We start from the raw sequence: 24,396 nt of genomic DNA on the forward strand, positions 1-24,396 counted from the left end.
TGGTTAATTGTGGGATTTGGAATATAGAAGCTTTGCTTGATTAAAAGTATTTTCAATGGCTGGGAAGATTTTCCTAGGATGAAAATACTTACTCAAAGGTTGTCTCTATATTCAAATAAATGGGTTTTTGATAGCATAAACTAGATATTTTGTAAGGTACTTGCCAAAAAAATAAATCTTTGTTCATTTAAAAATCATCCATTTGTGTGCAAGTAAAATTGCCTGTCATGATTTGAAAGGATTATTTATGGTTTCTAAACATTAGTCTCTCCCAACTTGGCTCATATATTGCCTTTACAAAGTGGAAACTTAATTCCATTAGAATGTTCTATTTTCCAATATATACACCTTGTTATATTGTATTGTAATATGATTACTTTCAATTTCCCTACTTGCTATATTAGAAACTGCCAAAGCACATTAAGTAATGCTTAAGTTTTTACTATAAATGTACTGATGACTGTGACTAATACTGTTGGTGATCATTTCAAAGGTAATCATTAGGAACAGTAATGTTTTGCATTGACCCAAGAAGAAAATAGTTCACAGTAATGTAGAAAATAGTAATTATGAAATATAGTTATACAATATACTCTCCAAGACCTTACAAGGTGGAAGACAGAAGTGTAGCATTTATTTTAATTATTATTATTTATTTTCGAGACAGGGTTTCACCCTGTCACCCATGTTGGAGTGCGGTGGTGCAATCAGGACTCCCTACAGCTTCAAACTCCGGGGCTCAAGCGAGTCTCCTGGTTCTGTTTCCCAAAGTGCTGGGATTACAGGCATGAGACACCATGCCTGGCCAGAAGTGTAGAGTTTACATGACATTTCTCCGAATTTGAATTTTAGAAATGATTTCTTTGGCTTACATTGAATTGCATTGTTTGATATTAAACAGGTATCATGTAAATAGAACATTGTATTAATATGATTTTTTGTGACTATAAAGTTCTGGAATTCTTGAACTCTTAAATTATGTTTCTCTGTCTATGAGATGGTGTTGCTTAGGGGTGAGGAACAGACTGAGATCTGACAAAAGAGTCTCAATGATGCCATGTCCCTAAGAAATTATGATAAAGAGAGGCAATCAGACTGAAGAGTACCCATCAGACTTTGGAAATTGTCTCTGTTGTTTTGTTTTGGCCAAATGCTTGCTTCATAGGAGGAGACACCATCTGCTTTAGGCATTATTCACACTGAGGGGGGCATGAGCAGTAATTAAGAGGAGATAGTGCATAGGCTGTTAACCACAAAAGAAGACTTCAGAGGAATTTGATACAGTGCACAAACATATAATTAGGAAGGACACTCATAGTTAAAAATTTGAAGGGAAATGCACACATTTGGTACTAAAAACGAACTTATTTTTAAAGACCAGTTTGCACTTTTTAGACAACAGCAGTCTGTATGATTTGAAATGTCTATGTCTTCCCATCTTTTTGTTCTCTTCCTCTACTGAATTTGAGGATAATTACTTCAGTATGTTGGTATGTTCTTTGAGCATACTTTCAAATTAGAGTATGTATGGTTCTCCGTAGCTACTTCTCTGTGCATGAGCAGGTGCGTTGGATGGGGGCTGTATTGTGTCCTGAGCATACACACTCATAAGGGGCTTATAGAGGTCATCGGCTTCACCTGGAATGAAGTCACTGATTGAAACTGTAAGTTTTGATCCAAGATTGCCATTGAATTGTGACAGCCACACCTTGGAACTAAGGCACTGTCATCTCTTCTTTGTTTTCGTTGGTAGCTTCAAGAAAAGTAATCTTTGCTGTCAGAGAAAAAAACTTTATTTCCAGGTAAAAGGCACAACCATGGCAAGTGTCAGGATTATTATAAAACTTGTCAAATCATGGCAGGCTTTATTATGATATTATGATAATTTATCTTAACTCTCAGGAGATTTTGACAATTATTTCCCAATTTTAGTGACAGAGGAGATGTATAGGGATCAAAAACCTCAAAAACATTGTTTGACCTCCTGAGAAACTCAATATGGTCTATATATGTGCTTAGGAGATTTATTTTTGTAATAAAATGAAAGAGTTTTATAATCTTTCTTACTCTCTTTTCCTTCTAAACCATAGGGACAATTGGTATTAATGCTTGTATAGTTTTGTTTTTGAAAACAGCCTATGTGCTATGGGAAAGCAATTTATAATTTTAGCTGTTTGATGGACTAGACTTACTCAAGGAAATCAATCATAAATTTATCTTGGGTAATATTTTTTTTCTAAGAACTAGTCTGTAACCTCAGTGATGGTCGGGACCATGACTGTTTCATTCATCTACATAGCCTGCAGGGACATGCTGTGTGCTCAATAAATATATGTTGTTTGGATGGTTAAATGAATGAGAAATAATGGCAGACTGCTGACTATTATTATTTAGTAGATGGCATATGTGATGAAGACAATTATTGTCTTTTTCTGCATGCTAAGCATCATGTAGTGTGTTATGCAGATATAAAATATAGGGTCCTGCTGACCATATTAGACAGAAGAGGGAAGAGAGAAAGTACAGTAATATAACATATATAACTTATATATTTATGAAAAGTTATATATATTTATGAAAAGTTGTGTTAGTTGATAACATATTTAATGTTGAAGGAGAAATTACTACATAAAACAATTCTTATTGAAGAATTCCATGTAAATCTTTTGAAATGATGGAATTTATTCTTCATGTAAGTTAAGATTTCATCCTTTGGAACAGCATAAAATGCAGAACAGTAGTACAAAGGACATACTGTTATTTATGATAAAACTAAAGATTCTTTTTATGCTGCCATACAATGCCTTCCATAAAAGAATTCTTACAGAGTGCTATCAGAATCACACCTTGCTTTACAAGCAGAATGCAAAGTTTGCAACATGAGGCAAAATAGACAAAAATAAGCCTAATGTTATCAGTCTTCTATAAAGTGACTTCTTTGTTTTTCCCATAAGAATCCCGATCTAGGCCGGGCGCGGTGGCTCACGCCTGTAATCCCAGCACTTCAGGAGGCCGAGGCGGGCGGATCACAAGGTCAGGAGATCGAGACCACAGTGAAACCCCGTCTCTACTAAAAATACAAAAAATTAGCCGGGCGCGGTGGCGGGCGCCTGTAGTCCCAGCTACTCAGTAGGCTGAGGCAGGAGAATGGCGTGAACCCGGGAGGCGGAGCTTGCAGTGAGCCGAGATCGCGCCACTGCACTCCAGCCTGGGCGACAACGTGAGACTCCGTCTCAAAAAAAAAAAAAAAAAAAAAAAAAGAATCCCGATCTAAAGTCAAGTTGGGTCTACCCATCAATATATAAATATTTATATCTGAAATCTATATTTTACTGTATACCTACATCTATCTATGTATCTATGTATGTATTTATGTATCTGTCTATCTATCTATTGGCCCATTTATCTATATATCTCTCTATAAAAATCCCTAGAGGTTTTTAAGAGAGTAACTGAGCCAGTAAGGAGAACTGTGCTCAATTTCTTATAGACAGGCACAAACACTTCTGAAAACCATCAATAATCTACCCTCCAAATACCAGGGGTCCTTTTGTGTATCCTACTCTGGCTTACCCACAGTGTCTACACTATGATGCCCATACTGTGATGTCTACACTGTGATGCTTTAGGCCCTTATTACTTAAGCAAGCTAATATGTATAAAGTTTTTAAAAGAGTACCTAGTACATTTCCTAGGTACTATTAAATAAAACAACAAAGAAAAGAATAACTTACTGAAAAAAATAAAGTCACTATGTCAAAATAGGTTTTGGGAGCAGATAGAAAAAAAATCACTGATGATTCAGCTGAAGGGTACTAGAAAGCAAGATATTAGTAAGTGAAAATCAAGATTGTGGAATATAAATGAAACAAAGAGATGACTGCCTAGAACTGTGAAGAGACTGAGATTTTACTTTACCTTCAGGCTACCAGTCAGCCTACTACAGTTTTATGGATGCTGACAAATCACTTTCTGAACTCAGTCTTCCTGGTAAGAGGGTTTGCAGTTGCCTTCAAAGGTTTTTATTTTATTTTATTTTAGTTATGTTCCAGGGTACATATGAGGATGTACAGGTTTGTTACATAGGTAAACATGTGTCATGGTGGTTTGCTGCACCTACGAACCCATTACCTAGGTATTAAGTCTGACATGCATTAGCTATTTATCCTGATGCTCTCTTCCCACCTCCCTGCCCTCTCCTGACAGACCCCAGTTTGTGTTGTTCCCCTCCCTGTGTTCATGTGTTCTCATTTTTCAGCTCCCACTTATAAGTGAGAACATGCAGTGTTTGGTTCTCTGTTCTTGCGTTAGTTTGCTGAAGATAATGGCTTCCAGTTTCGTTCATGTCCCTGCAAAGGACATGATCTCACTCCTTTTTATGACTGCATAGTATTCCATGGTGTATATGTACCGCATTTTCTTTATCCAGTCTATCATTGAAGGGCATTTGGGTTAATTCCATGTCTTTGCTATTGTGAATAGTGCTGCAATGAACATACATGCACATGTATCATTATAATATAATAATTTATATTCTTGATTCCATTCTGAACCAAATTATTCAGTTGTCAACTGAAAAACCTTTGAGAGATTCAGTTCAGGAGCGCTACAGCTGTAGCACAGCATGAACTATGGCTTCTGATAACATTTGGTAGCCACCCCCCTCCTATTTTTTCATAGCCCTCTCTCACAATTGGTTGGAGATTAGAGCTAGAGATTCAGCACCTTATTTTTATGTGAAGGATTTTAAAATTTCCTCTTGCTCTCAGCATCTATTGCTTGCTTCACAATTTCTGGAAAAGATAATCTGCTCTGACTCCTGTTTACCATTTGGCTTTTGTTCCCTGTCAAGTTGGTAGAGATGTCTATCACGTATTTAAACCCATGCCAGTTTTCTTTTTATATTTTATCCATCTCTTTGGAGTAGAAAGGATTAATTACTTGCCAAGTCACTGAATCATCTTGAGCAGTTCATACCCTGAGCTGATTTTAGAGTTATAATTTTAGGCCATGGTCATCTACTCTTATTCTGTTTTGTAATGCCCATCAACAGTTCCATTTCCTAATTTGAGGTGATGGTCTTGTAATTGTCAGATCAGCTGTAAGTCCTAGTCATAAGAGAGTGCATTGAAACAGTCATTTTATGGTAACATCCAGCTGTAGTGGATTAGGCATGCATGCGCTTTTATAAAAAATAATTTAAATAAAAAATACATTCTTACTATACTTCCTCCCACAATTGGAAAGTTTGGTCGTTTTTAATTTCCATGACTCCAAAATAAAATATCAGCCACATATATTAGATTAAATACTAGGTAATCATATGAGAACACGCCTTAGGAAATCATCTAGAAAATGTTAGTTAATCCCACCCTGTGGCAGAAGGGACTAGATAATTTTTTGATGTGTCTCACAGTCTTGATCTGCTAAATATGAGACAAAGGCAGCATGTTAACTCTATTTACCACACAAAGTAGGTGTTATTTTCTCTGTTCACTTATTACTTTTCAAGGCGATGTTTACCAATGAAAGTTCAGCACCTGGTACAGTACACAGCTCAATAATGAATGCATGCCTCAATGAATGACAAGTTCAGTTTAAGACAATTATGGAAAAGGTTGAGAACTACATCAATTACACTTGGAGCACCTGTGGCATTAGTACATATGTTTATTCTGGAAACTACTATTTCATCTACTTTCCAAAGATTCATTTTGGTGAATTTCATTTTTTTAAATAAACAATATTTAATACAGCTTTAACTAGTATGTTGATGACCTACACTTGGTTGTATGATTATAATGACATGTTTAACTACACATGGCATGTGCATATTTTCTATTTTTAAAATAGACGTCAATCATTTACCATAGCCTCAACGAGACATTCTTAGGAACAATGTTGTCAAGGAAACATACTGAAACTGTTACATAAAAGAATGTCTCTGTGAGGAAAATCTTTCAAAATGGTATTTCTATTTTTTCCCAGATTATGTAAAATTATAATTTACAAGCAATTCAATTTAAGTAAATAATTTATACGCAGTTTATGTAATGGTGCGGCTCTGGGAATCTGTCAGGTAAAGATATTTTTAAATTTGAAGGTTAAGTGATTAGATGCCACTAACATAATACAATGCCCTAATCAGGAGGAGATTTTTAAAAGTGGTATGATGCCTGATTCCCATGTTAAGCATATAAAATTTCAGTGAAATCTTTGAGATGACATAGTTCTTAGTAGAATTAATAGATTAAAAAATGTTCCTCTATTTCCATGTTGATAAAGTGAGGGAGTGAAAAAAAGGAGTGATTACTTTTGAAGGCATAAATGTCAAAGTCCATGAGAACTTACTAGGAAGTATCATTAAACAGCAAGTATATATTATTTATGTGCTTAGGCAACTATGTTAGAAAATAGTAGTTGGAGACTAGGCTGGTCTCAGACTTTGCTCATCAGCACTTGCTTGTTACGTATTTTAAATTTATCATTTAGCATTGAAGGATATAAGCTTGAATGAAAAATTTGTAGGAAGATTTCCTGGAATATATATCACATATGTTTTGTTAAAAAGTATAGATTGGCCTACATTGCATCATAGAATATTTGAATTTAAAGAAACTAAAGAGATTATTCAACAGATGAGAAAATGTGCCAAGAAAGGCTATGAAAACTGCCTAAAGTTACTTAGGAACAAAGCCAGAAATAGAACCTGGTTTCCTGATTTCCATGATATTGTTAGCTTAAAGAACTTGGGGTACCACTCCTTTCCTGTGATTCTTTCCCAATCGTTAGCACTACTGATTTTCAACTGAAATGTAAACTACACATAGCGTTTTGCATGCTGTTTAAATTATTTCTTGTGGGATAGAGGAAAGAATATAAAAAGAAAAAAAAATGTTTCTTTAAACATAGGAATTCTCAATGACCTTGATAATACATTAAGAAATAAAAGACTATCCAGTAAGTGTGTCAAGGAACTATAATCATGTAAATACATTTTCATTATCAAAATTTTAAAAAAGAATAAGCTTTTGCTGGAGTCAAAGTAAAAAAGATGTAAGCAGGGAGTTAAAGATTTTGCTTTCTATGTGGCACATATACACCATGGAATACTATGCAGCCATAAAAAAGGATGAGTTAGTGTCCTTTGTAGGGACATGGATGAAGCTGGAAACCATCATTCTCAGCAAACTATCGCAAGAACAGAAAACCAAACACTGCATGTTCTCACTCATAGGTGGGAATTGAACAATGAGATCACTTGGACACAGGAAGGGGAACCTCACACACCGGGGCCTATTGTGGGGAGGGGGGAGGGGGAGGGATAGCATTAGCAGATATACCTAATGTAAATGACGAGTTAACGGGTGCAGCACACCAACATGGCACATGTATACATATGTAACAAATCTGCACGTTGTGCACATGTATCCTCGAACTTAAAGCATAATAAACTAAAAAAAGAAAAAAAAAGATTATGCTTTCTGTTTTCATTTCTTTTTCATTCATTCTTCTACATTCATATTATAAACTATTACACAGACAAACCCTGTCTGAGATGATATTCTTACCTGGCTTGTCTCTGGGAGCACCAGCATCTTTTTTTTTTTTTTTTGACGGGGTGTCTCTGTGCTGCCAGGCGGGATTGCAGTGGCCTGATCTCGGCTCACTGCAAGCTCCGCCTCCCGGGTTCACGCCATTCTCCCGCCTCAGCCTCCCAAGTAGCTGAGACTACAGGAGCCCGCCACCACGCCTGGCTAGTTTTTTTTTTTGTATTTTCAGTAGAGACGGGGTTTCACCATGTTAGCCAGGATAGTCTCGATCTCCTGACCTCGTGATCCACCCGCCTCGGCCTCCCAAAGTGCTGGGATTACAGGCTTGAGCCACTGCGCCCGGCCGAGCACCAGCATCTTGACTGGCATTGTCAAGTAGACTCATCCGGTAGACCTCTACAACTGACAGAATGGCATTTATACTCTGGCCTTTTTCAAGGCAGCAAAACGATCGTTTAGTGCTAATTATCAGTGATCAATGTTGGTTACTAATCCTATGCATGTGAAAAAGTATGTAGTCGTTTTTCCTCCAACTGTTTTATTATGTGTTAATTAAAAATTTTAAAAATCAAAGAAATGTTCTCTTTGCTTTTGGTTTTCAGAGATTTACTAGTATGTGTCTACATGCGATTTTCTTTGCAATTATCCCTCTTATTCTGTTCATAGCACTTTTTGAAGCTGGGACTTAATGTATTTTTGTCAATTTTGGGCATTTCTCAAGAGCCAGTAGCTCTTCAAATACTGTTTCTGCTTCATTTTTTCTTTCTCCTTCTGGGTCTTCAAATACGTGTACGTAATACCTTTAAACCATATGCCATTTGTTATTTCTACACTTGTTTCTGTATCTTCCATCTTTTTTTTTTTCCAGACTGTAGCTTGAATATTCTGTTTTAGATATTTCTTTTTTCTATGTCACTCATTCTGTCTATAGCCGTATTTAGTACTGTTGATACCAGCATACTGTTTCTAGAATTCCCATTTGGTTTATTTTTGTAATAGTTTTAGTTAATTGCTCAATTCTATTTGCTCAATTCTATTAGGCATATTTATTTAATGCTTTTGTTTCTGGATCCCTGGTGTGACTGTTTTTTATTACTTGTTTCTCTTGGGAGTTTAGATGAACTATCTTGTCTCCTGTGTGACCTATTTTTTTGATCAAGTGCTAGATATTACTCATCAAAAATTATGGATATAATTTGAGGATCATGATACTGTTATCTTCTATAAGAGAAAATTTATATTTGTTTCTGGCACAGTTAGGGACACTAACAATTTCAGGCCAAAATTTTCAGTCCATATGAAAATCGTTTTATTTCTAATTTCTACTTGTCCCCAGGATGTCAGTCTTTGTCATCTCAGCCCAGTCTTAGTGGTTGACCCACGCACCTTCCCTGTCTCTGCCCTTGATTAATCCTTGATTTATGTTTTGTTTTCAATCTTGTGCTCTTAGCCTCCTGAGTGTAATGAAAGCTTTCTTCAGTTTCTTATTGGGCTTTTCTAGTAAAACAGGCAAACACCCTTCGGACACACAGCTCTCAAATTCCAGGTTATAAATCTGTTTATTTTTTTGTTTTGTTTTCTTAGATCTTATCACAATAAATCTTCACTGCCTTAGTAGTTTTTCAGTGCCATTACACAGATTTTGTTTTATTTTGTCCAAACTTTCTATTTTCTTTCAGCAGGAAGATAGTTCCAAGTTATCTAGTTTTCTATTACTGGAAGCCAACATCTCAAATTTTATCTTTGAAATTTGTCTCATTTTTATATACTTGTGAAGTTTTAATTTTTCTACTAACAAGATTTTTTTTTGCGAGGGAGTGAGCTGCTGTGCATTTCTTTTTCTTTTTACTAGTGATACAAAGCTATAACATAGCTAAGAAGAAATTTAACTTAGTATTTTTACTATGCTGCTTTTAAGGTTTGGAGGTACAAATTCAGTAGAATTGTTTGGGAGTGGAGGAAATGTAGCATGCTATATCTTCTTTATCATTCATTTAATACCAGCGTTGTTTCAGCTGATATCATATGTTTATTCCAGAAGTTCAAGAGATAATATTTTTATTTCCTGATTGAATGTTTGTATTGTGGAATATAATTAGCAAGTATAGAGTTTTCTTTTATCGATATACTATTGAACATTCCATAATGTTAAGGAAAAAGTTATTAAGAATCATTTTTATGTAATTAAAACATCTCATTTCCAGTTTTCAGAACAATACAAATGAAAGCAAACGTTATCTGCTATTGTAAATAATTTTTTTTTTGCATAGGAACATTATGTATACATATATATATTTTACTGTCCTCTAGGTACACAAAATTGAATTGTTCAGAATATTTGATCAATTGTCCACTTTTATGATTGACATATCATGGTCCTCTTTTATTTGTTTCATAATTTACTTATTTTTAATGAATTAACCTCCATAAAACCACCACGTGATCAGAAAACTAGACCCGAAAACATTAACAAAAACTTCCATCTGCCTATTTGGTTTCTCCATCTCGTTTTTCTTTCTTCTTTCTGTGCGGATGTAACCACTTTCTGGGACTTGCGCTCAGTACCTAAACAATATATTGCTTAATTTTAGTTGTTTTAAAATTTTTGTTTAGAGTCTTGACCTTTTGAAAGTAACAAAATCTTCCTAAGTGTTTATTGCTAAGCTAGCTGAATAGAAGGCTAATGCCCTAGGCATCTCAGGTCTATTGCTGATTCCTATCCAAGAAAAAGAGAACTGTTACTTCTTGTTAAGGCTCACATCAAAACAGTTAGAGCTTAAGCATACATGCTTAATAAACATTGGTGGGTGGAATAATTGTGCTGCTTTTATTGTATTTTTTTTAAGCCAGGTTTATAGATGGTTTGTAAAGACAGCTAAGTCCATGTGGGCTACAAATAACTAGTATGAATTTTATGCCTGGCATACAAATGCAGTGCTTCATCCATTGCCCCAAATTCCGTTCCTATTTATGTTATTCTCAACTACATTCAGCAACAAGGGAGGGAACTGTGGGGGAGCTAACTGCTTAGAATCTCATGAATTGTGCACTCTTCCATCCAACTTCATGGACTCACATGGGTTCTAAAAATAATAATTATGTTAACTCTGACAGTAGTTTTTATTTCAGAGACTCAGATTCTAGTTTTACCCATAGAAGTTGGAAGAACAAATGAAAAAGAATAGATGCTCTTAGTACATAGTGGATAGTGCAAAAAGTCAACAAAATTATTGTGAATCCAGAGCTTAAAATGGCAATTAAAATAGATTGTGCCTCCTACACTCTGTTTCTGGAATGGTTTTATTTGGAATTTAAGAGGAATGTCTTGATTTAAAAATATGCTTTGTGTTATTATTAGAATAAGAATTTTGGGAAGAATGAAAGAAAAATAAAGTAACAGACAAATTCCATTGGAGTAAGAAAGACATTTTCTTAGGAGAAATGTTAAAATCTTAGAGGTTTGACTAGCTAGATATGACAAATTAAAGAAAATAAGCCCCAATTTATCTACTTTTTAAAGTGGGACTGTAAAAGAGGGGATTTTTTAGTTCTTCTAGAATTAAGGAGGGTAAATGGAGCATAGAAAAACATGGCTGTAGCATAGTAGCAGGGGCAAAGAGAGTGTAGTGTAATTGTTATGTTGAGCAATCCCAGATCTAACAAGCCTTTTTTTTTTTTTTTTTTTTTTTAAGAACTTTTGAGTAAACTTTATTCTAAACCTAATAATGAGATGTTTTAGGGACAGACTGACAATGTCAGGCTTTGTTTTGTTCTGTTTTCTCTTTCTACTATGTGGATCTAGAAGAAAAATAAAAGCCATTGATATAACTGACTCTACTTTAGGCTAATCCACTTTTCAATTTCATTGTAAAAGGGAAAGATTTTTAGAAACTCTACTTAGTCTATAAATATCCTTGTCTATAGACACCGTGATTATAGACACAGTTATAGACAGATGTTTCGTATTTGGTAGAATTTGTTTTTTTAGAGTCATCTACGAAATTGTGGACTTAACAGACTCTTGAAAATGTTCCTCTTAAAGTTGTAGATAAGGAGTCTTTAATGAGAACTAACCACATGGGTATAGAATATCTGGACACATGTGAAAGAGAATGATTGAAATAGCAGCCTACATTAAAAGAAGTACTGATGCAAGGTGATACACCTGTTGTAAGTGGGCAGGAAGATACTGTCTCTCTCTCAAGGAGAAGAAATATAAAATAAGGGCTTTAAGGAAAGTAATGGGAGCTACTATATATTGAAAAAGAGAGAAAATAATACATCGAATTCAGCCTGTCTCTGATGAGACAATGATTGAGACGATTCAACCCAAGAGGTGAAGGTTGAAAATATTTTTTAAAACAGTGGATGTTTTGGCAGTGCACCAGAACTCACTGACTGTAATGATCTCAAGATAGGGTACCCTACCAGAAAAAACCTGGAGAAAATTATGTCATTGAAAACAGACAACTGAACTTAAAAACAATGAGAAAGAGAGGCTGGGTGCGGTGGCTCACGCCTGTAATCCAACTCTTTGGGAGGCCGAGGTGGGTGGATCATGAGGTCAGGAGATCGAGATCATCCTGGCTAACACGGTGAAATCCCGTCTCAAATACAAAAAATTAGCCGGGCATGGTGGTCAGCGCCCGTCGTCCCAGCTACTCGGGAGACTGAGGCAGGAGAATGGCGTGAACCCAGGAGGCGGAGCTTGTAGTGAGCCGAGATTGCACCACTACACTCCAGCCTGGGTGATAGTGCAAGACTCCGTCTCAAAAAAAAAAAAAAAAAACCAAAAAAAAAAACCACACACACAAAAACAAACAAACAAACAAAAAAAAAAAAAAAAAAAGAGAAAGAAAAGCAGATACTCAGGTCTTGCGGATAGTTATGCCTATGATAGAGAAGGAAAGTAATCCATTTAAGAAGCAAGGTAAACTATTATGAGCCTACTTGGAATAAGAGAATAGCAGACAGAAATAAAGCATTAGAGACCTTCCCTGTTGCAGAAAACTATTAAGCAGAAAGAGATGTTGCTCAAAGCCTAGAACATTTGAAAGCTAAGGAAAAGAAGGGCCTTCCAGAGGGTGATTCTCCAGCAGAGACCAAGATTGGGGAGAGGGGAATCTTCCCTGGCAGGCAAGTCTCATTCTCTAAGACATTCCAGAGCAAGCAGCAATAGTCCCTTGAAACAGGACTGCATCCTGGTCAGATCTCACCCTCAACTGCTATCCTGGAATGGGGGCTAGGACAGAAAATTAGGCTCAAAGGGAAAATGAAGTTAACAAGTTTTAAGTATGCTGCATGGGAAAGAAGGAAACTTCAATAAGACCCGCTGACTTGGGGCCATGACTACTGCAAATTTCAAAACTTTGTCAGGAGTTTTTCCCACTCTCTGATTGAGGAGAGAGAATGTAAAAATGAATTCCTTTCCCCTTGATATTGGTTAAGCATAATTAATCTTATGGCTGACTTCACAATTCACTGATTTTGGACCCTGAATAAGTGACACTGACTAACTGGGAGTCTAGAGTAGCAGAAATTTTTTCTCTGAATTGACTATCCTTTCGTTAGATAGCACTGAGCCTTTTATGGTCTTTGGGGACAGTACATATTGATTCCTAGTTTTTGGAGATCTTTTTCTAAAAACTTGGAGATATTCACTTTGGAGCTGCAATTAAGTTGTTTTAAAACTAGGATTCTAATAATTTTTGTGTTGTGTTAACTCTTTGGACTTTCTTAGTAGAGGAGCCCATGGGGAAAATAATTTAATTTCTGATGTCTTGTTGTACAATATCCATTCCTATGGAACACAGCCCAGATTACAAGTCAACTAGTCAGGACTTTTCTAGATAGTACACAAAGAACTTGAGAAAAAAAAAAATTCATATTTCTGAATTTAAAGCCAGGTGTGTTACCATTGAGGCTTTAATTTCTTCCTGAGAACTTCATAAGGGAGCATATTTATATTCCCATTTGGTAATTTTTATGTTGTTGATGCTATTATTGGAGAATAATAGTGCCTCTATTTGACTTCATTGTATAACCTCTGGTGAATTATGATGGCGAGTGAGGCTGGGCACAAATTAGAATGAGAAACAAAACAGGGAGTAAAAACAACTTCGTATGAGGGTAGAAGTAGAACTTTGGAATAAGTTTACTTAATGTATGATTCTTTGGACACAGTGGAGCATTGGCTGGTATTTGCAGAGAAGCCTCATAGACAGGGCTGTTCTGAAGCTCATCTCTGTCCCTGGGGATGAGCTGAATCCATCATTAGCCATTTGCTTAGCTGTTAAACCAAATACGTGAAGAGAATGGAAACCAGAGGAATGTGTATACATGTGTGGGAATCTTATTTACTACTTCTCATATTTCCACAAGTAGGAAATAATATGTATTCAATCTCCAAGAAGTAAAATGGGCTAAAATCCTTCTAGACTTTTCTCTACCAACTTTACTCCTAGCCAAAGTTCAAATGATGACTTTTGGGATTGATATACTGGGGAAAGGTACTGAGCATGAATGGTTTTGATCTTTCTGGGTTTTCCTTTCTTTGGAGTCAACCTGACTGAAACACACACTAGAGGGAAGCTTACCAGGGCAGATTCTGTCTCTGCAGCAGAGCAGTCAGCAGTCTTGGATGGGGTTGAATTCAGGTCAAAGTGGAATGGATTAGGAGACCCATTTGACCACTGATCCAAACCATGTTCTTCAGTTTAATGTTATCACTAGTACAGTTGAATTTTTATATTCATTTCCTTGACTCTCTGTTCTATATTTTCACTCTGGGAGGCTATAGGCACAAGAGTGATTATCATTCCTAAAACCCCCAGGAGATTTAGAGAAGTACCAACTAATGAAGGAGGCATAGTGAGTGCAAGAGCAGTCAGTGAGCTGGGAGAGCCCCTCACGGGGCACCATATATTCAGAAACATAAGAGGAAGATTTGGGTCATCAAAAGCAGAATAAAAACGATGACTTGTGACTATGACCACTTTTTTTTTTTTTTTTTTTTTTTTTTTTATTTGAGACAGAGTCTCGCTCTGTTGCCCAGGCTGGAGTACAGTGGTGCGATCTCGGCTCATCGCCAGCTCCGCCTCTGGTTTCACTCTATTCTCCTGCCTTAGCCTCCAGAGTAGCTGGGATTACAGGTGCCTGACATCACACCTGGCTAATTTTTTTGTATTTTCAGTAGAAACGGGGTTTCACTGTGTTAGCCAGGATGGTCTCGATCTCCTGACCTCATGATCCACCCGCCTCGGCCTCCCACAGTGCTGGGATTATAGGCATGAGCCACTGAACCCGGCCAACTATGACCACTTTTTTTTCTGAAGCAGTGGTTATGATTCCAAATGTCTACAAGGACCAGGTAGGTGAAATGAAAAGTAACAAAGGGCTAGACCTATGTGTTTTTTGTGTGAGCAGAGGTGATGACGGGGGGCAGGAGTCTCCTCCAGAGTAGAAGTTCTTGTGTGTGTTAGCAGCCTGTAGCTATGGGGGAATTGTTGGGTCTTCTTATTTTTAAGAAAATTCTGATGTAAGTATTTTTATAAGAAATTCCCTAAGTTTTAAATGTTGGCTAAAATTTATGGGAAAAAATTCTTGGCCAATTAAAACAGGTCTATAGATTTGAAGTGGTTTTGGGACTGTTGTAATAGAAATGATATTTCTTTCAGCATGTTGGGGACCTGCCCCCCAATGCACTTAGATTTGAATTTCTTTCTTAGGAGTTTACTTTATTCCAATTGGCTAAGACATTTCAGTTTCCTGTCTGTTTGCTGTATTTAAACTTCTGCTCTACCTTTTTTATTACCACTGATTTAAGAATTTATCATATACTGCCCTAGACCCAATGTGGAGTTTATGAGTCCAGTGTTCATGGGACCTGACTGGATCCAAGAAAGCACATATGGGGAAATGTGCCATCTCAACGTTTTGTCAATTATGCCAGTATACTTGGGCCAGGGAAAGTGATTTCTCTCTCCTAAAGACATATGAGCCAGAAAGAAGTTCTTTGATTTCTTGTTTTATGTGACATTCTGTCTGCAATTAGCAGACTTCCAGATGTTCATGCATTTTATATTCAACTTACACAGTCATTTATGTTTCCCACCAGAAAGCACAGTGGTTTATGTTCCAGAAACTCCATCGAAAAACATTTTTACTAACTTGAACTTGAAATGACTAAATATTTCATGGTGTAACTTCTAATTATAAGTGTTCTGTGAGATTAGAGGACTTTTATTTTTATCTGGGTAAGTTTGAATTTTATCTACATCAATTGAACAAACATTTGAAAATATTTCCTTCAGTTTGGAACTGTTTGCATCTTTCATTTTTTTCGTTGATAGGATCTCTTCTGATAAACTACTGAGACTTTGTAACTTTTAATCTTATTTTAAAAAATCATAGTTGTTCTGTGTTATAATTGTATATTCTAGTTTTCATTAGGCTACGAAGGCCTAGAGAGGCCCTTGCAACACTTCATACAGGACTATCTTATACTAGGTGCTCAAGAAATTTACTTCATTTGTACGAATTCACTTTCCCTAAGAATTAGGAGAAAAGGCATTTGTAGATCAGTGATTTAACTAAGGGTGGAGCCTTCATCAAGCTGGTCCCCTTTGCCAACCCATGTGGGATATGTGGTATGAACAAGAAATTGACTTTGTTAAGCTGTTATTTCAGGTCTGTTACTACAACATAAGCTAGTCTGTTCTGACTAGTAGACAGAAGAAGAAAGGTTAACAGACACTGGCCAGGCAGCTAGCTGGATCTGCAACATTCTTCCACAGAGCCTGTTTCCATTGAATCCTGCAAAACAGTGGTGGTCTTCACTTCCTTTCTAACTTAATTTTGTTGTGGGCAAATTTTAAATAGATACAAAACCAGAGAGAATGATATAATAACCCAATATACCCATCAACACATGACCAATCTTACCCATTTCTACTCCTCCCCCTCTTCTCTCCACTCCGATTATATAAATCAAATCCTAGGCATCACATAATTTTATGTGTAAATATTTATGTATATGTTTCTAAAATAAAGAACATTTATAATTTAATCATAATATTATTTTCATAGCTAACAATTAACAATGTCCCTAATATCATCAAATAATGTTCGCATTTCACCAATTGTCTTATAGAGGACTGTTTTTACAGTTTATTTGTTCCAATTGAGATCCAAATAAAGTTTATAATTGTGATTGTCTAGCACATCTTTGAATTCTCTGTTACTATAAATATTACTCTAGATATTTCCCTAGTTCTAAAAGTCCTGTCATTTTTTCCTGCAGAGTTTTCTGCAGTCTAGATGTTGCTGTGTGTTCCCATGGCGTCTGTTAAAACAGATTCCTCCATTTGTTTTATTTTCTGTTCGGATCTAGATCCAACTGGTCTTTAGAGCTAGACAATTGATAAGATTGCATTTTTTTTCATAGAGTGATATCATGTTCTTTCATCAGGAGGCATATGCCTGCTTGTCTCTACCACTCTCCCTCTTGTCCTCTTTTTTAGTGCCTTGAACACCTTAGAGTAGCTTCTGTTTCTGTTAATGGTGATGCATGAAGCTTTCAATAGGACCTTTAATTGTATTGGCTGGGCCATCTTCTCATTTTCAGCAAAATTGAATGTTCTCTCACTTTCTGTTTAAAATCAACTTTCTTGGGGTATAATTTACATAATAGAAAACAACCATTTTAATTAAATAGTTTCATAAGTTTTGACAAATGTATACATTAATGTAACTACCCCCCATTAAGGTATAGAATTCTGTTATCCCAAAATCCTTTTTCTGTCTCCTTATTGAACAATTCCCTCTCCGTGTCTCCAGGCAACCAGTGATAAACTTTTACCACAATAGATTAGGATTTCATATAGACAATACAAAGTTTCATGAAAATGAAATTATACAGCATGTACTCTGGTGACTGACATTTTGCTCAGAAAAATATATGTAAGTTTCATCCATATTGTTGTGTGTATAAGCAACTTGTTCCTTTTTATATCTGAATGCAACTCTATTGTATGGATGTTGCTGAAAAATTAGAGAATGTGAGAAGACAGAGGCAGGGAAAAGAACAATCAAGGAGTCTTAAGATGAACAATTCCCAGAGCTCAAACAAAAGAGAAACTCTCAAATTCCAATCCTCCAGAGGGCAGAGCGTTTGGGAATCATCTGGGACATTAAGGAAAAACGCAAATGGGTCACACTATCTCTGTTTCTCAATACAAATAAATAGATGATGATGATAGATAGATAGACAAATAGGATAGATGATAGAGATAGATAGATAGATAGATAGAAAGATTAGATACATGATAGAGATAGATGACTGATAGATAAATAGATAGATAGATGATAGATGAGAGAGAAAATAAAAAGTTGACAGGTACACACTTGAAAAAATGATCAATATCATTAGTAATCAGATAAATAAATATTAAAAAAAAAGATACCACTACACACCCATTTGATTGGCTAAATTAAAAAGACTGACAATACCAAATGTTGACAAGAGTGTAAAGTAATAACACTATCATACATTCTGATGAATATATAACATTTAACTTTGGAACTACAACTTTGGAAAACTGGCATTTTCTTCCAAACTTGTATATATGCCTGTCCTATAACCCAGTCATTTGACTTCTAGGTTTTACCCTAGAGGATGAAAACATACAAATATTCAAAGACTTATACAGAAATTTTTGTAGCAACTTTATCTTAGCCAAAACCCAAAAACAATCTAAATGTTAATTGACTTGTGAATGAATACACTCCTTGGTTGTTCTTTTCCCTGCCTCTTAAAATTTTACCTGCACAGATTAGTACTCAGTTCATTTTTAAAGGAACTTATGCAGGTTTTTTGATAACTTCCTCTTCCTCCTCCTTTTTCTTTTGTAGCTTCCTTCTCTGTTTCATAACTTCCAGTCACCTGATTGTTCTGAAGCCCTAATCTCTGTCTTCTCACATTCTTTAATTTTTTTGTGCTCTGCCTGGGGTTCTCTACCCCAGCTTCATGATCCAGAATATTGGATGACATAGAAGCCAAAATGATTGTGAGGTTCACTCATTTTTTTTTTTTTTTTTTTAATTCTCAGGATCATATGTCTGCACTATTTGTTATGCAATGTCTGAAAACAGTAGTCTGATGTATTTTTTCAATTTTTTGTTTTGGTATGAGGCTAAATATGTTTGTTGTTACTCCAAATGATCAATGGCAAAAATCCTGTGACTTCTTTTTTACATATTCTTGAACCTCTTACACTCAGCTGAACCCTCAAAGATTGGTTTATCAAAATTTACTGACTTTAAATTTGTTGAATCCTTTAAATTTGTTCAATTTCCCTCTACCTACAGTGGATATTCCTAATCTTTAGTATTCTCCTTATGCTCCATCTAATCTTTTCTAGATTTGTTTTTGTAGATTTCTAGAGTTTTTCTTCTCTGAGGAAATAGAAAAGATCAATCATAACCTCCCTCAATTTCACTCCAGCATGCCTCCAATGTCTGGTAAGGTCTCCTGCTCCTTGCTTTAAAGTGCAGCGCTCAATCAATATTAATACATTTCACTTTCATACAGTTATATTTTCTTTACTCTTTCATTCTCCAAATTGACCTGTACATCAACATTTCTCTCCATCTATTGCTATGTCTTTGTCTTGCCACTTAAAATTAATGCATGATCTTCATTTTTAGATTTCTCTCTTGGTATGCGTTGTCAGTCTTCTTCTTTGAGTTAGTACATTTATGAAAAGCCCTCAGTGTAACAGTTATTAAGGCTTCATCCAGCTCCAAGTCTCTTTTCTTATAAATTTTTATCACTTAATTTCTTTTAGTACTCCTACAAAAGGGGCTTTTCAGTCTCAGCTTTATTGTCATTTGGGGCCAGCTTAGTTGAGGAGGACGTTGTTCTGTGCATTGTAGGATGTTTAGCAGCATCTGTGACCTCCACCAAGATGCCAGTAATATCCATCCCTCCACCCAAGTTGTGACAAAATGTCTCCAGACATTGCCAAATGTGCCCTGGTGGGCAAAATCATCCCCAATTAAGAACCCCTGACTTAGAACAATTTTCTTTGACCTAGAGATTTCCCTCAACTGTAAAATGAAGATAATGAAACCTATTTGCAAGGGCTATTTTGGGGACTCAACGATGATGTATAGGAATTTTCAGCATAGTGCCTGTTCAAAAATTGTTTGCTATTCTTACAATTATTATTAACTTTTCTGTGAATATACTGACTCACCACTCTTCTTACTTCTTTAATGTATCATGTGTATGTCTATAGTGTCTCTTATTTATTTATTTATTTATTTATTTATTTATTTATTTATTTATTTTTCCGAGATGGAGTCTTGCTCTGTCGCCTAGGCTAGAGTGCAGTGGTGTGATCTTGCCTCACTGCAAACTCTGCTTTCTGGGTTCAGGCAATTCTCCTGCCTCAGCCCCCCGAGTAGTTGGGATTACAGGTGCCTGCCACCATGCCCAGCTAATTTTTGTATTTTTAGTACAGATGGGGTTTCACCATATTGGCCAGGCTAGTCTCGAACTCCTGATCTCGTGATCTGCCCGCCGTGGCTTTCCAAAGTGCTGGAATTACAGGCATGAGCCACTGTGCCTGGCCTCTCTTATTTATTATAATATTAATTATCATTTTTTCTATTTCCTATTTCATGTTATATTATTAAAAATTTTTATTTTTAATTTTTGTGCGTACATATTGGTATATATATATACTTATGGAGTACATGAGACATTTTGATACAGGCATACAAGGCATAATAATCACATCAGTGTAAATGGGATGTCCATCATTTCAAGCATGTATTCTTTCTTTGTGTTATGAACAATACAATTTTACTCTTTTAGTTATTTTAAAATGTACAATAAATTGTTATTGACTGTAGTCACTCTGTTGTGCTATCACATACTAGATTATATTCATTCTAACTATACTTTTATTCCCATTAACCATCCTTACTCCTCCCCGATCACCACCATCCTTCCTAGCTTCTGCTAAGCATCATTCTACTCTATCTCCATAAGTTCAATTGTTTTAGTTTTTAGCTCCCACAAATAAATGAGAGCATGTGAAGTTTGTCTTTCTGTGCCTGGCTTATTTCACTTAAAATAGTGACCTGGGTTCCATTCATGTTATTGGAAAAATGAAAGGATCTTATTCTTTTTTATGGCTGAATAGTACTCCATTGTTTATATGTACCACATTTTCTTCATCTATTCATCTGCTGATGGAGACTTAAGTTACATCCAAATATTGGCTACCATGAATGGTGCTGCAATGAACCTGGGAGTGCAGATATCTTTTTGATATATAGATTTCCTTTCTTTTGGGTATACATCTAGCAGTGGGACTGCTAGATCATATAGTAGTTCTATTTTTACTTTTTTAATATTCAGCCATAAAAAAGAATAAGATAAAATACAAAACATAAAACATTTGGAGAAACCTCCAAATTTTTCTCCACGGTGGTTGTACTAATTTACATTCCCACCAACAGCGTACAAGGGTTTCCTTTTCTCCACATCCTCTCCAGGATTTGTTATTGCCTGTCTTTTAGATAAAAGCCATTTTTATTGGGGTGCAATGATTTCTCATTGTAGTTTTGATTTGCATTTCTCTGATGATCAGTGATGTTGAGCATCTTTTCACATGCCTGTGTGCTGTTTGTATGTCTTCTTTCGAGTATTCTTCATTCAGCTCTTTTGCCCATTTTAAAAATTGGATTACATTTTTTCCTATATTGTTGTTGATTATTTCTTTTTTATTCTCATTTATTATGATATATGCATTAAATTTGGTGTTTCTTACAGTGATAAATTCTCTTTTCCTGAAAAGGTATGGAAGGTATGATTTCATATCTTCCTTAGACAGTTGTCTTTTCTTCTTCTTTTTAGATTAACTTTTAAAACAGTGAACCTGCATTCATTGTTACAAATTCTATTTATATCCTAATATCTGGCCTCTATCCCAGTCACCTTACTCAAAGTGCTCAGGCAAAGATCAGCCATATCTTTTTGTTTAATATTTTGTAAACAGAAGTTAAGTATGCAGATAGTTTAGGCAGTTTTCTTAAGGCTTGTAAAGAAACAAAAAACAAAAACAAAAGTTGCCATCCCTTCACCCTTCCTCTGGCTCCACCTATCTTCACTGCTCAGAATCAAGCATTTTGTATTTGTTTAGATGATTTTTCAAGTATTTACCTTTATATTTTTTAATAACAGGCTGTGATGGCTAATTTTATGTGTCAAATCAACTAGGTCATGGGGTGCCTGAATATTTGGTTAAACATTAATTCTGGGTGTGCCTGTGAAAGTGTTTTGGGAAGAGATTAGCATTTCAGCTCATAGATGTTTTAAAGCAGATTGCCCTCCCCAATGTGGGAGCATCATCCAATGCATTGAGGGTTTAAATAAACCAAAAAGATGAAAGAAGGGGGAATTATCTCTCTCTCTCTGCCTAATGCTTGAGCTGGCACATTAGGCTTCTTCTGCCCTCAGAATGAGACTTAGAACACCAGCTGTCTTGGGTCTCCAGCTCGCAGACAGCAGGTTGTGGATCTTTTCAGCTTCCATAATCATGAGAGCCAATGCCTTATAAAAAACTCTCTATATATAAAATAAAAAAGAAAACATAAATAAACATACACATAATTATAAACATATATATGTATCTCCTATTACTTCTATTTCTGTGGAGAATCCTGACTACTGACACAATTTCTTTTTTTTTGATTTAGATATTATCTATTGACTCCTTACTCTAGAAAATTGATGTTTACATTTCTTATTCCCCCATGTCCTGGCATGTGCACACACTCCTTCTTTCCATCCATTCTTGTTACTTACATTATTATTTTCAATGTTTGCATTATGACCACCTAAGCTGAACTGACTGGGCTCTTTTATTGGAGGATTCTGAATTATCAATATTTCAATATTTTTACTTTTATATTGGTCTATTTCCTCCTGGGGGAACCCTCTAATTTCCTGGGGAGATATACACTTTGCTATATTTCCTATATTTCCTTTTTTTTTTTTTTTGGCTGTATTTCCTCTTGGGGTTAAGTGAAAAAAAAAAAAAAAGAACAAGTGTTTTACCATTCACTGCACAAGAGTTTCACCTTATCCTCTTGTTTTCAGTATGATGCACTCATCATCAGCTGGGCCTGTTGTTGTTGAGTCCACATCCCCTCTGTTTCACTTCTCCAAAGGAATAAACCATTTGGCTTCTATTGTATGGAGCAGGGACAGTTGCCTTTCAGTGTGGAATAAGGGGTAGGAATCTGAGAATCAAGGTGATTCTTGTAATCTCCAGCACAAATTATACCACCAGTTTTTAGGAATAGTAGTTCTTTTGATCCTGAGATGTTCTGAGATTCTGTGTCATGAATACATTTGCTTCTTGGCTTTTCCTACTGCTGGCTTAGGCTTTGGCTTTATTTGTTTTGCTGATAGTTACTAATCAACTGTCTGCTTTCTAGGTAGGTTCTTAATTTTGTTGCTGTCACTTCATTTCATGTTACCTTAATCCTTGTATATTTATCCATTTTATCTATCTATCGATCTATCTGTCTGTCTATCTATCTATCTATCTATCTATCTATCTATCTATCTATCTATCTCTTTCTTTCTTTTTTTTGAGATGGAGTCTCACTTGTAGCCCAGGCTGGAGTACAGTGGCATGCTCTTGGCTCACTGCAACCTCTGCTGCCTGGGTTCAAGCGATTCTCCTGCCTTAGCCTCCCGAGTAGCTGGGATTACAGGTGCCTGCCACTGTGCCTGGCTAATTTTTCTATTTTTAGTAGACACAACATTTCGCCATCCTAGTCAGGCTGGTCTCGAACTCCTGACCTCGTGATCCACGTGCCTCAGCCTCCCAAAGTGCTGGAATTACAGGTGTGAGCCACTGCACCCTGCCTTATCTGTCTATTTCCTAGTTTTTCTCTAATTTTATTTTAGTGAAGGTTTGAAGAGGTGCAGTTGCAAACCAAAATGTTCAATCCACCACATTTAACCTGAAGTCCACAATGATAGCCTCTTTTAATCTTCATTTCTCTTGACGTATTTGTAGAATTGATTAGTATTAGCCCTTTCGTGGTAAATTTTCTGTTCTCATGACTTCTTTGATATTACTTTTATGCAACAACAAATATTTCTTAGAAAACTACAATGTGCTAGGCATTCTATTATAGGATGGGATGCAAAGATGAATAAAACATAGCCTTTGCAATGTGTGTGACTGATGTGAAGAGAGGTGTTATTGTGTTCAAAGTGTTATAACAGGGTGAAAGTGATTGAATCAAGTTTGAGGAGCTGGAGATAAGTACAAATTCATCAGTTGAAATCACTGAGGAAAGTAATTCAATAATAACACAAATAACAATGGTTACAAGTATTTAAACTTATCATATGCCAGGAATTGGAGGACTCCAAAGCCTGGGTTTTAAATGACTGAACTATCCTGCCCTGTGTAGAGGGATAGTTTATTTAAAACAGTGACTCTTGAAGGTGGTTGGCTGTCACGACGGTGGTGAGCAGACAGTGGAGCCTCCATATTCATTGTTCCATTATCTACTGAGAACGTAGTGTTTGTTAGGCATTGTTCTGGGTGCTGGGAAAACAACACTTTAATGTCACAGTCCTTGGCCTCAAGTAGTTTAATCTGAGAAGGAGTATTGTAAGATTACTTGAAGAAGAAAGTGCTGCAGATGATGCGGACATGAACTAGAGCAGGTAAGGACTAATGATAGAGGGATCAGGTAGAAGGGTCAACATAAATTTCTGTGGGAGATGCCGAAGGGTTAAATTGAG

General features: G+C 36.0%; 1 long non-coding RNA gene across 1 annotated transcript in view; it reads left to right on the forward strand.

Annotated features, from left to right (window-relative positions):
• Positions 1 to 3,263: 3,263 nt before the first annotated feature.
• LOC103885360 overlaps positions 3,264 to 24,396 on the forward strand; it is a 152,448-nt gene continuing 131,315 nt past the window's right edge. Inside the window, exon 1 of the long non-coding RNA XR_002522705.2 lies at positions 3,264 to 3,990. This is a non-coding gene — a long non-coding RNA (uncharacterized LOC103885360). The remainder of the gene's footprint in view (positions 3,991 to 24,396) is intronic.

Source organism: Papio anubis, chromosome 5 (genome assembly GCF_008728515.1).
Source record: "Papio anubis isolate 15944 chromosome 5, Panubis1.0, whole genome shotgun sequence".
In the NCBI taxonomy this organism is placed as follows: Eukaryota; Metazoa; Chordata; class Mammalia; order Primates; family Cercopithecidae; genus Papio; species Papio anubis.